Source organism: Plectropomus leopardus, chromosome 19 (genome assembly GCF_008729295.1).
Source record: "Plectropomus leopardus isolate mb chromosome 19, YSFRI_Pleo_2.0, whole genome shotgun sequence".
NCBI lineage: Eukaryota > Metazoa > Chordata > Actinopteri > Perciformes > Serranidae > Plectropomus > Plectropomus leopardus.
This window is the reverse complement of record NC_056481.1, coordinates 10,971,142-10,983,985: the sequence shown is the minus strand read 5'-3', so window position 1 is coordinate 10,983,985 and position 12,844 is coordinate 10,971,142. Positions and strand designations below refer to the sequence as shown.

The 12,844-nt window shown below is 42.1% G+C and overlaps 1 protein-coding gene across 4 annotated transcripts in view; it reads right to left on the bottom strand.

Annotated features, from left to right (window-relative positions):
* The window catches only part of LOC121958533 (zinc finger MIZ domain-containing protein 1-like), a 143,713-nt gene that overhangs the window by 93,624 nt on the left and 37,245 nt on the right, over positions 1-12,844 (bottom strand). For all 4 annotated transcript variants that reach the window (XM_042507502.1, XM_042507504.1, XM_042507506.1 and 1 more), the window contains exon 2: positions 11,555-11,653. The gene's annotated coding sequence lies outside the window, so the exon portion shown is untranslated. The remainder of the gene's footprint in view (positions 1-11,554; positions 11,654-12,844) is intronic.

Below are 12,844 nucleotides of genomic sequence, written 5' to 3'. Positions count from 1 at the left end.
ACCTCTCCATTTCCTCGTATAATAAATATTTAAGCTCATTACCATAGGTTCATGCCATGTCAGTCTGAAACAAAATGTTCCAGATTGTGCCGAATGAGAGACAAGGTGAGATGTGCAAGATCCTAGGTGATGAATTTAACAACAAAAAGGTAAAAAAAAAAAAAAAAATCTGGATGCTGCTATAAAATGCTCACACCCATCGTTCCCTTTGTGTTTGTACCTGGCACGCAGAGAGCTGTCTGGCTGGACTTTTGTGCATTTTCTGCTTTGATAGTCTCACATCATCATTTATCTCTCACAAAGATGCCATTATAGATGTCATTAAATGCGGTGTCCAGCAAAACGTGCGAGCAGCCAGTCTGAATAATTAATTCCTCCTGGTCGTGCTGCGGGGACTCTTCTGATCACAGCTCAACCCGGTAACACGCTCTGTTATGATTGGCTAAAGCAAGGTCAGTATCTTAAGAGACCTCGCTCTAATATCCAGCAGCAATTAGTGGCTGCTGTGTGGATGTTGCACATGTTATTATGTGATAGGGGAGAAAGGGCGACTGCAGGTAGAGATTTAATGTTGTGTCTCTGAATGCTGTCGCTGAGCAAAGAAACGATTTATTGAAGAGCACAAAGACAACCGGTTACTCGGCGGAGATCACGCGGCTAAACAGATAGCAGTTTGAAAAGATAAAGCACTGTAAGAGCATGTAATTCTATCACCATCTCATTGCTTACAAATATTGATATTTCAAACCAAAGCCTGCTCATTCATTTCAATGCGACCACTGTGTTGGAACAGACATTAATAATATGACAGAAAATGTTCTTTACAGGTTTTTTTTTCATACACATGGAAATGTACATAAAAAATATCTTGCAGCACTCTCGACTTATCCTTAAAGTTACAGTTCAGATATTTTGAAGTGGAGTTTTATCAGCTATCCATAGTCAGTAGGTGGGAACATCACATAGTTTTGCCACCTGGCTGTTTTGTATATAACGTCCAGTTGCGGTTTGGGGGAACAGAGTAGCAACAGTCCCGAAGCGAGGTCTGTGTCAAACGTAAAGCCGGAGAGATGTTACCATGGGTGAAGTGTTTCAACAACGTGTTTATGTGTGCGACCCACCGCTGGAGATTTAAAAAGCCGCTGTTAGCAACTGGCAGCTAATTCAAGAGGAAGAACAATGTCCATAAATGTCCGCAAACTAGGAAAATAATGGGATTCGAGATCTCCTTCCAAGCAGAGGCTGTGATCAGCTGCCATATAAGAGAGAAGGTAAATGACTGTGATTGACATGTTATGCCTCTGTTATTGTTTAGAAAGCGATGCCGTGTATATTATATGTCATGCTAGAGGGGGACGCTTGTGTGTTCAACGTCACGCCTGTCATGCGTTTTTTTGATCGCAGGATGCTGCTTCGCAGTGTATAATCACACACAGGGGTGGGATGATGCTCCTGTTGTTTGGTTCTGTGTAAAAATTCGGGGGGGTATAAATGGGGACTTCGCTGTGGCCCTACAGAGCGATCTCTGTGTAAAAGCTTCTCCAAACAGGGGGCGTTTGGACCGCCATCTACTGTAAATAATACACTGACAATGGATTAATACCTCATATAACCCCACTTAAAAAGATCCGAACTATCCCTGGGACCCCAGAGTGCCACTGCACCCCCTTTGGGAACCACTGGTATACAGTATTTACACTGTCCTTTTTTTGGTATCTAATAAGCATACAAATGTGGAAATATATTATTCAGACTGGGCTTATTTGAATTTAATTGCCCTGAATGCGACCTAACACAAGTGGCAGTGTTCGCTGGGAAGCCAGTGAAGGATCATTAGCTAATCCTGTTGGTTAAAGAGGGACATGTTTTGGGGTGGGAGTGCACGTCAGGTTAAAAGAAGCTGCAAGCAACTGACTGACAGTCGTCATCTTTGGACGTTGGTGTGAGAGTTCACAGCAACAAGAAAACCCAGAGCGAGTACAGGAGGGAAACTGACCGTCCCCGCTGGGATGAAAAAAAGGGAACAATACAGACAAACACACAGTCATAAGAAAAGACCACTGTCTCCATCAAAACACAAAGACAACAAAAGAGTCAAACAGAAAGTTCCAGTAAAACGTCTGAGAGATGGACAGTGAACAAGCCCGGCATCGACTCCCTCATGAGTCACTCCATTGTGAGGCGCACAACGCACGAGTCGAGTTCCCAGTGAATCAGAGCAGTCAGCTGCCATCCACCACCTCAAGGCACAGGGCCAGTCAAGCACAGGACCGCAGACATGTGACCAGCGCACAACCACCGTTACTGTACTGCATCTTGCCGGTCAGGACTGAGAACAGAGACACTGACAGTGACCTCTCAGATCTCTGAAAGCTAAACTTATAAACACGTTTGAACAAGTTTTCTCATTTTGCTCAGTTCAGATGATATACTGCCATTATATGTAGCAGGTGTTTGTAAATCTATAGACGACTTGTGATTTACAGTCCGCTGTCAGGAGGGCGCAGTGACATCAATACTGCAGCGCGAGTTTGTCTGAGGCCTTGCTGAGGACACCAAAATATCTCTCCACTTCAATCCCCCCGCCTCCCTCTGACAGCGATACACGTGCAGCTGTCTAAATATTGCTTCTCCCTTCTTCTGCTCTTCATCTTGCCATTCCTCTGCTCTTCTCTCTCTCTCTCGCCTTTTCTGTCCCCGCGCACGCTCGCAGCCGCTGGGCGGGATGAGTTTAGGAGGGACAACTGTTCCACTAGCACAACTGGGGATGGCCGCATTTGGTGCTGCGTTGTCATGTCAACAGTCTGGGGCAGAGGGGCCACGGGCTGGGAATAACTCACCTTCTGCTGTCCAGCTCCGAGCTATAACCAACCACACACCTGTGGTACCAATTATCTTGCAGCTAACCACAATTAGATTATTCCAAATGTAAGTAATATTTTCTACAAGGCACTGCAGCAGGCGGTGCCGTTTTTTTCCCCTCTAAATCACTGTATGCAATTAGGCTTTTAATGCAATTTATATAAGAAGCCAGACCAGAGCTAATCTCATAAAAAGGACAAACAGAGCCATTAAAAGTCCTCTGCTCTTTACTTCATTACTGGCTCAGCTTGCTCTCCTTACGCAAAGAGTCCCCAGGTGCATGAATGTTTCATGGCCACCCTGCTGCCTGCCTCCCTCTGCTCAGATTCTCAGATTCAGCCGTTCTCCCTCCTCCCCGAGGAAGCTCCAACTCCACTGTCAATTGCACTCACTTACACTCTGCTACCGTCATCATCAGCCATTAGTTTGGCGGGGTGGTGGTGGTGCTGGTGGGGGGCGTCGGCGGCACATAAGACAGCTGTTTTGCCTTGATGACTCAATCATCCCCTTCAGTGGGATTAGCATCAGTATCATCATCCTCATCATCGCCTTTGATCCCAAAAATTACCAAACAAGTCTCAAATTGATGACTATCAGCCTGTCTGCCACGAATTCCTGAGCTTTCAAAAGGATCCGACTGCATTGTGCGACCCTCAATCACTCCACAGAGCTTCAAGAGATAAATATCTACCATATTTCATATCAAAGCCTCCGAAATTAATTTCACAATTTTTTATGGTCACAAAGTGTTGTGTGTCGTATCTGTAAACACTGAAACATGTTTTTCTCGATTTTCCGTGGATAAATATCTGAGAGCCGTACATCAGCTTTTTCACTGAAGTATATGTAATTATATCAATTATTGGTAAATGTTTGAGTTTGTAAGATTTCGTAGCTGGTAGAGGTGGAGCTGCGTTTAAATGAGTTAGATTAGAAGATGGAAACTTCTCTCATATCCTCACATTGTCTTTACGTTGTCATTTGACACATTGTTTTTAGAAAAATATTGATTATAGATACTTTAAAGGGGCAACGTGTAGGATTTAGTGGCATCTAGGAGGGAGAACTGAAGATTGCAACCAGCCGAAATATCTCCAGTGTACCAAGTGTGAACTCCCGGTTAGATTTTCTTCAATGTTCATCCTTCATCCTCCTACTGTTGAGACACGACGGTGCAAGACTACAGACTCAGAAGACAAGGACCCGCTCCCTGCGTAGGTATAAACGGCTCATTCTGAGGTAACAAAAACAAGACCATTCTTACTTTAAGGTGATCATGCAATAAAGAAAACTTATTATATTTGACTTCTGACAATATATCGTCCTATATCCAGCACACTGGACCTTTTAACTACTGTACAAGCTGCTGAAAAGTTCTGTAACAAGGCTGAAACCTACAGAGTAACAAGTAATAATATCTGTCAAATAAGTAGAGTGGAGAAAAAATATCTCCATCTAAACTGTACACGAGAGAAGTATTAAATAGCACAAAAACTAGATGAACTTTAACCAGGATCTGAGCTTATACCGCACTTGTCAAAACAAATGTTCAAAGCGGGCCACTTGAATGGCAGTCAGATCAGCTGATGAGCTAATTCAGGGCCCAGCAGCGCTGCCGCCATCATCATTTCATTCGCTTTTACGCAGACACAAATACAACATTTAGCAGAAGCTGAGTGGAGTCAAGCTTGTTGGGTCTTGGTTATATTGTACAACAAGAATGTAGCAGACCTAATGAGACCACGGTAACTGCTTTCACTGACAGAGAGAATAATATGGCAGCATCAGGCAGGAAAAAAAGGCTTGTTAATGTGGTCGTATTTCAAGAAGCAGCATCGAGGTAGACCATTCACAAGCAGCATCTCAATGCCAAGTGTTCTTAAAACAATTTACACCATGCCATTAATTAATACGTTGGCTTATGAAGCGTGGCATATTCAGGCTATTCATCACGAGCAGGAAATTGACAAGTTATCCGTGGACGGCATGTCAAAGGGATATCGGCTTAATTTTGCATCAAAGGGAGGCACTCTGCTGGTTTAATACTCTTCTTTGCAGTGTCTTTGTCTGAGTAGAGCCAAGCTAATAGCTCATACAAAGACGCATGAGACGTAAAGGAGGCTCGGAGATTCAACAGGGTCACAAAGCAGTGGGGGAGTTCATCTCGGTGCCAAGTGTTGCTTAATGGCTTCCTCCTGCTGTACGTCAACTCGCGACCATCAGAGCAGACTGCGGAGAACATCTGTCCCGAGTGCACGGACGCTTTGTACTGCCGCAGTCATCCTGTCAATCAAACACGTTCTGGCATGTCACTGACTATCACCAGCGGTTGCGATCGCCTCAGAAGGCGTGCGCCCAAGCTGGTTCGAGGTGCACGTACGAGCATGACCACGTGCGTCTACGCTTGTGTGTGACTACAGGAAAGAGGGGGTGACGCCACATCTATTTTTAGTCCGGTACACTGAGTTCTGCCTCTGTGTTATGCTGCTCTGTTCCTAGGACAGGCGGCCGGGTCATCGGCAGCAGCAGCAGAGCACCGGGAGAGCTCCAGCTCTGCTCTCTGACCTCGGCCCTCCAGCTCCTACATCAGTGGGAGAGACTTACAAGATTCCTGGGCGGCAGTTAGGGGAGGCTATCTGCAAAAAAAAGAGCCGCTTTCTTGATGGATGCCATGTTCGTCCACCTCTCTCCCTCTCCGGTGACTAATGGGCTAATAATTCAGCTGTCACCCTGGCACGTTATCTCACATTCTCTCATGGGAAGGATACCACCCCAGAACATCTCTGCTACAGTCTCAGCTCTGAAAAAGATATGCCTTAGATTGAAAAAGTTGCTTTTCAACAAAAGGTATTTTGAAGAGGATGGAAAATCCACATGAACGTTAAGTACTGAAGAAAACACAGACAGATAAGATGGATCTTGAATAGATTGTGAGAAAGAAACCTGGCTCGAGTGCCCGGCTACTCAACCAGTGCTGTTCAGGAAAATCATCTTTCTATTCCTCTGTTCTGCGTCTATGAAGAACCTTTGAGTTAATACTCTGCTGCACCATCTTGTTCATGGAGACACAAAAGCTTTAAGGTCGAAAGACATGGATAACTGTTCACTGTCAATAGAAGTTGTTCAGTTCAATACATGGGGCATTTATTATGATTAAGCGCTTTGTGTTTACTTTTTATTGAAGCCACTTTTACCTGTGTGATTATTATCCAGTCAAGTGAGTTTCTGCATTTCTCAGAATGTTTTTGGACACTTAGAGTATATCTACAGAAACACAATGCTCTAGAAATGTAAATAGCGCTAACCTTTCAAATAATAGATAATCTACTTCCACACTATACATCCACAGTGATACCCGTCTCAGAAATTAACTTCCAAGATTTACTCACCAAACAGGGTATTTATCTATATTTGACACTTAATGGGTGTTAATTTTGGACCCTAACTAACAATATGTGTTTTCAGGTGCTTTAGTACGGACCGATGATATTTCTGAAATGGTGATAAAATGTTTGAGTATGAATCGATTTTGGTTTAAAATGCAGTTTTAAAACTAAAAATTTTTATTAAAGCAGATGTGGCCTCAGACTCAGATTTGCACTGCAAAAAAAACAACTTATATTACAAAATGGCACACAGCATGAGTAAAGCATATATATTTCACAAATTATTGTCAGGCGTTGTTAAAGAAAACACCTATTTTATGACAGCAAAATAAACATAATTTGTCTTTAAATTGTCATTATATTGAGCTTTGGTGGGTTTTTTTATTTTATTTTGTTGTTAAACTATAATGACACTTTTATAAGATAAAATTATGGGACCCTAGAAGATTATCATTAAAAAGTTTTCAGATCTTCTTTTTCCTTTTCCAGACACTTTGATCTTCCACTTAATTTGAGAAATCTGTTGTTTATAGCTCTGAAGTTACAGATAGCCTGTTTTCATGCAATAAATACTTCACAAATGTTGTTTTGTCTCTTCTATTTTCACGACAAGCTAATAACAACTTTTTGTTCTGATGGCAATTCGGCACTCAAATACATCAGAGCTCATAAAACTCATCTTTCAACCTCTTCTCAACGACTTTTTCCTACAAACGCCACTTTTTTAGCGTGAAACTTGGCTTCTTTCTCATAATCACCTGCTTCAGAAGACATCTATGTATAGACACAAGCACGACCCCATCACTGTTATCAGTTTAACAGCTTGTCATTCAGACCTCTGGGTGTTCGGGCTGAATGTTAAACTCTCATTGCTCTGCCATGCGCTTGTTTAATAAAGTACTTCCACTTCAACACCGGTCAGTGGAACAAGGGAGTTGTGATTGCAGCTCGGTGTGAAGTTGCTGCAAAGCATTCATTTAGCCAAGGTCTGTTTTATCAAAATACCTCTCTGTTATCATATTCAACAGAAATCTCTTCAGTACAAGAGTTCACTCCAGCAAGTGATAATAATCTGTCTAATAGGCTTGAATGTTTTGAAACCTGAAGTTAAGTGGCGGGCTCTGCTCTCTTTGTTTGCTCGTGCAGGGGTGGTGGACATGTGTGCAGAGGCAGGGGCTCCGAGGCCAGGCCCTCGATCCTTCCTGTTCAGTTACCAGAGGCCTCACACTTATCAGTTCCAGATCTCACAAGAACAGAGCGAAAGAGAGACCACTGACAGGAAGGGGATTTTTTTTTCCGCTCCCTTTTTTTTCCTTTAGCGAGGTTAACAGAATGTCTGCACCCCTTACATTTCACAGAGGAAAGCAATTATTCATTACACTGAGAGACAACAGAGACAAAGACCAACCCAGCAACCTTCGGATATCAACCAACTGACATGTTGGTGCCGAAACTGGTTAATGCTCAACGAACTCGTGGATGAACAAATTAGTCAATTGTTGCGGATGATTTTGATAGTCACTTAATTAATTTATCTGGCAACAATTGCCTTTCTTTGCTTCCAGCTTCCTGAATGTAAATATTTTAGACTGTTGGTCGGACAAAACAACAACAATTTAAAGACTTGACTTTTTCTGACATTTTACAGACAATAGACAAAAACAGCAGACATTTAATTTCTGGAGATTATGGCTGCAACCAACTGACTAATTTAATTTTTTATTATCGATAATTCTGCTCACCATTTTGTTGATAAAATGTCAGAGGATAGGGAAGCGTGCCTTGTCTACTACCCCACAGACTGAGATGACATCTTCAAATGTTGACAAGGAAAAGCACCAAATTCTTACATTTAAGCAGAAGTGTAACAAAGCCATTGTTCTGCATGTAAAGTCAAGTCCCATGTCCTAAACTTGGAGTTTTGAGTCATAAACAAGACACAAGTCAAAACAGGTCAAGGTTCGAGACCTCTAAGTCAATACTGACAAGTACCAAGTCAAGTCTCAATTCCTAAACAATAAGATTTGGGTCCTAAACAAGTCATGAGGCACTATTTGCCAAATGTAATGCCATTTTAAAAGCAGAGTTGAAAATAAAAAAATTTACAAAAAATCACCAGTGAAAATTGGTTTTATTTGTTTAAACAAGTTTGCAGGAAGCTGTTGAGTCATCTCTGTGTAATTTTCAACCTGCATGTTTTACATACTGCAATACATTTTTTGTTGATCACTAATAGTTTTCGTACACAAATGAAATAATCTTCAAGTATCACTTTTTTCCAACTGGTGTTCAGTAAAGCAACATTACGTCTTGGTTCAAACAAAGTGAAATTTGGGGAATTCAGTATCAACATGCTGGAAAAAAACAGCTAATCTTTAGTTGACTGAGAAAATAAAGGGAGATATATTGATTCCTGGCACAGTCACAAGTCATTTGTGTCTTTTTGAGGTAATCAAGTCAAGCCTAAAGTTATCAAATTTGCAGCTTGCCTTTGTCTTGAGTCAAAGTCATGAAAGTCAAGTCCACACCGCTGCGTTTGAGCGGCACAAAACCAGCAAATGTTTGGCCTTTTTTGCCCCAAGAATTACTAAAACAATTATTCAATAACCAAAATAGTTGCCGATTCATTTTCTGTTAATTAACTAATCAAAGTATTAACGGTAATCTAATGGACAAATTGTAGCATCTCTACTGGAGGTCGTATTTCAGACTGTTGCTTTGCCTTTCCATCAAACCCGGCAACATTTCCCCTCAGCAAAGGCATCCCTGCATCGACAGTGAGAGGGGAAAATCTGTCATTGAGAGTGAGAGAGAAGAGAACTGACTGTGAAGCACTCGTGTCATGTCCCTGTTCTTGTCGTACCCCCCCCCCCCCCCCCTCGTTCCACTTGCTCTCACTGTCTACCTCGCCTGACATTTCCACAATAATCACTTTGGTTTATCCCACTCAGCTGTGTGGCGGGCAGATGTTTGTCAGGGCACGTATTTCTCAGCATTCACACTGCTCTAATCAAGATTAACCACTCTTATCTATTCGGTGTGTGTGTGTGTGTGTGTATGTGTATGTATGTGTGTGTGCTGGATGTCCCAATTCCTAATCCATGAAGCCATAGCTGTATTGTATAATACAGTGGACGAACCAATTACATTCCCTTTCCACCACATAATTCTCCCTTTTAGTGGAACGTACACTGAGCCACATATTGCATAAGGATGAACCGGTGAATCGCTGGTGAAGAGGATTGCCATAACCTTGTGTGTGTATGTGTGTGTACACATTTGTCACACTGCATATGGACTTGGATGTAGGCAAATAAAAAAAAAAACAAACATAAACACATGCAACATCACATCACTTTGTTACTCAGAGCCCTCCCAGGAGCTCCTAATGAAATCAACATGCTCTGCGAGGTCAGCCGACGCTGGCCACACACAAACTGCTGCCATCAAATGTTTACCAGAGACATCCGAGCACAGCGGAGGACAGAGCGTGTCCGAGCAAACAAAGTCGTAGTCTTTAAATCAACTGTAGTGACAGGGGAGGCAGATATCCGTTTCCAGTAACAAGCTTTGTTTAATTCCACGGAAAGCGGGATCTCAGGTAATTAAGATCTCTACAGAGCCCACTGAGTATCAGAGAGTTGAAAAGAATGAATTAGTGCTTTCAAATGATTGAATCCTTTCACACAATTACTAAATCCTGCTCTCAAATTCACAAAAAAATGAAGATAAACAATGTTATTGTCGCCTGTACTTACTCTTGTAACTGGCTAAGCTAGATGTGGCAACTTGCAGAGCAAGGTGGTGAACAACTGTACCTGGCAAGTTCTGTTTAAAGGTCCACACACACACACACACACACACACACACACACACACACTGTCTGACATCAAGGAGCTAGTGGTGACGGAGTCTGACTGTTGTGTCGCCTCACGTTGCCTTTGTCTTGGCCAAAAAAATTGGACTTGAACACACTGCAAATGCTACAGCCAACTCTGCACCTGCGTGAAAGCAGATAACTCTGACTCTATACCGGCAGGTGGCTGTAGTCTGAGTCTGTCATTGATGCTAGTCAGCACATTTACAACCCAATGAAAGAACAATAGCACATAAAATGAAATTTTTCTGCTAAAGAGCTTAATGGTTCAAAAGAATTTCCGTACCCAATATAACAAGTTTGTGTTGATCTCACATTTTCTTGACTTTAGCTGTTTGTTTGCTTTCCTCGCTCCTTTTTCTCTTTTCATGTACTGAGCTGAACTACCAATCAAAGGGCGGGACGACACAAAAACTAGAGTGACAGACACGAACCAACAGCTCAACACTGGCTGATGGTCAGCTTGGTGTTGCAGAGCCCTTAGCTGCATGGCCGGTGGTAGTGGAAGAAAAATACTTGAGCACATAAATGTAAATAATAATAATTCTGTGTTATTACATGAACATTTACACATGAAACAAATTGTGTAAATTTGGGTTAATGGGGAAGTCGGGTTATTGCGAACCAACATAAATCTCTTTATCCTAATCTTGTAATTTATAGCCAAAAGGTTTTGATGGCTGCATAGACTGTATAGATAAAGGACCGACAAGTGACAACAGTGCGGGACACACTGGAAAAATTAGGGCGACAGATGGTCCCCAACAGCTGAAAGTTGGTTTGGTGTCTCAGGGCTCTCACACGTTATCCAAAAGGGCTCTCCAAGCTTCTTTTTTTATTTCCTTTCTATTACCATTCGCTCCTCCTCAGCATTTCGTGTTCAAGATAATTCCTTAAAAAAAGAGTTATTGATGCTCTCTCAGCTAGCTAGCTTGCCAACAATCAATAATGAAGCTCATTAGCTTGGTCATTAATGTAACAATAAGGTGGATGGGTGCAACATAGCTCATAATTTACGATGGCTTATGAAGATCAACAGTGTCAAAGGCTGCGATTGGTTAATAGAGCAAATTCAAAATAAAAGTTAATCAAACCTTCCTGATGTGAAATTTGCCCCCTTTAAACTGCTAATGCAACATGCACAGTGGCGAGCTATACGCACACAGCTGATAGCAGCCACATGTTGCATCACACCTGCATTTAAGAGAGTAGAGGACAATCTAAATGAAAGTGACAGCCTAATAATATTAGCAATATTGGCAACGAATTCATCTCATCACCAAAACACAGCTGCGAGCCTGCCAATAACAGCCTGCACCTTCAGTTTCTACAGTTACGCTAATAAATTTCTGATCCGTACCCAAAATAGAATTTACCTGACGCCTGCTGTGCTCTGCAGGTCCCACCATGTAAGAAAAAAAAGACTCACCTGTGTTGACTTCAATCCTTGATTCTTCGCCACGAAGGACCCCCCCACCCATTCACACACCAGGAGGAGAAACACTTCAGCGCCTCACGTCTTCTGCCCCTGAGAGAAATCAGAGGAGGAAAAAAGAAAATACATCAATCACTGCTGCATTATCCACCAATCTCCAAACACTGAATTATTACATTTGCATTTTATTTTTTTCCTGAAAATCAAGCTCGCTCGATGATTTTCGCTCCTCTCACAGATTCCTCTGGGCTCTGAGTGGCTTCCATCTGTGATACACTTCTTCCCTGCACGGATAAGCTCCTTCACGCTCTCGTGCCCATGAAGGACGAATGAAAAGAGCAACCGATGATCAGTGTGGTATCATAAACATCCGCCGCAGAGTAAGTTCACCGCCATGGCACATTCACAATTCACTCCCGATTGACAGATAAGCCTATTAAGAGAGAGGCCTTCACTTCAGCTTTGCGCTGAGTGTGCCCAGTGACATTCAGACCCTCAGAAATGACCACATTAGTTATTGGTGGAGTTCAAAAGGTGATAACCAAAGTGTGCGAAACCATTACATATAAGCCTGTTAAGGACTTAATACAATAACCCAGAAAATAAAGAGAAAATTTTACTTAGGGGCCACACGGTTTATAATCTTGTCTTATCTATGTTCGCCGAAGCAAGTAAGTACACAGACTTAATTTTCCTTAGTGAATTAATCATTGTGAGTATATGTAATTATGGGCATAATAAGCACAGGCTGGATTCAAGCATGTTATCGTTCCATAAATCACATGAGCCTCTGCTGGCGTCTGAGAGAGAAATATCAACAATAACAACAATAAACACTTTCAGTGTTTATATTTGTAGCAATTCTAACTTTCAGATGAGTGGCTGACCTCTGGCTGAAACCATCTGAGTGTTGTAACTTTATTTTGAAGTTCCACAGGACGTAAAGAAAGGAGTCATATTTGAATGTTTAAAGATATTCAGGTCTTTATAAGAGGGAACAACATTGGCGAAATTTAGTCCTCGACCCCTCTTTGAAAGGGGGTCAGAGTACTTAAAGATAGTCCCCTTTTAAGGTAGCAGGGCTCTCAACAGGTGAAAGTGTATAAACAACTGGCCTTTTTCTTTGTTCCTGTCCCGCACTCAATTTTTCCTTAAACTCTCTCCTCCGTTCAAGAGTTGTCCTCATTTTCATGGAGGCAAAGAAGGTCACCACTCAAATGCTGAACTATGAAATTTCAAGGAGCTCACTGGGATGGTAGGAAGAAAGTAAAATGTGAAATATCT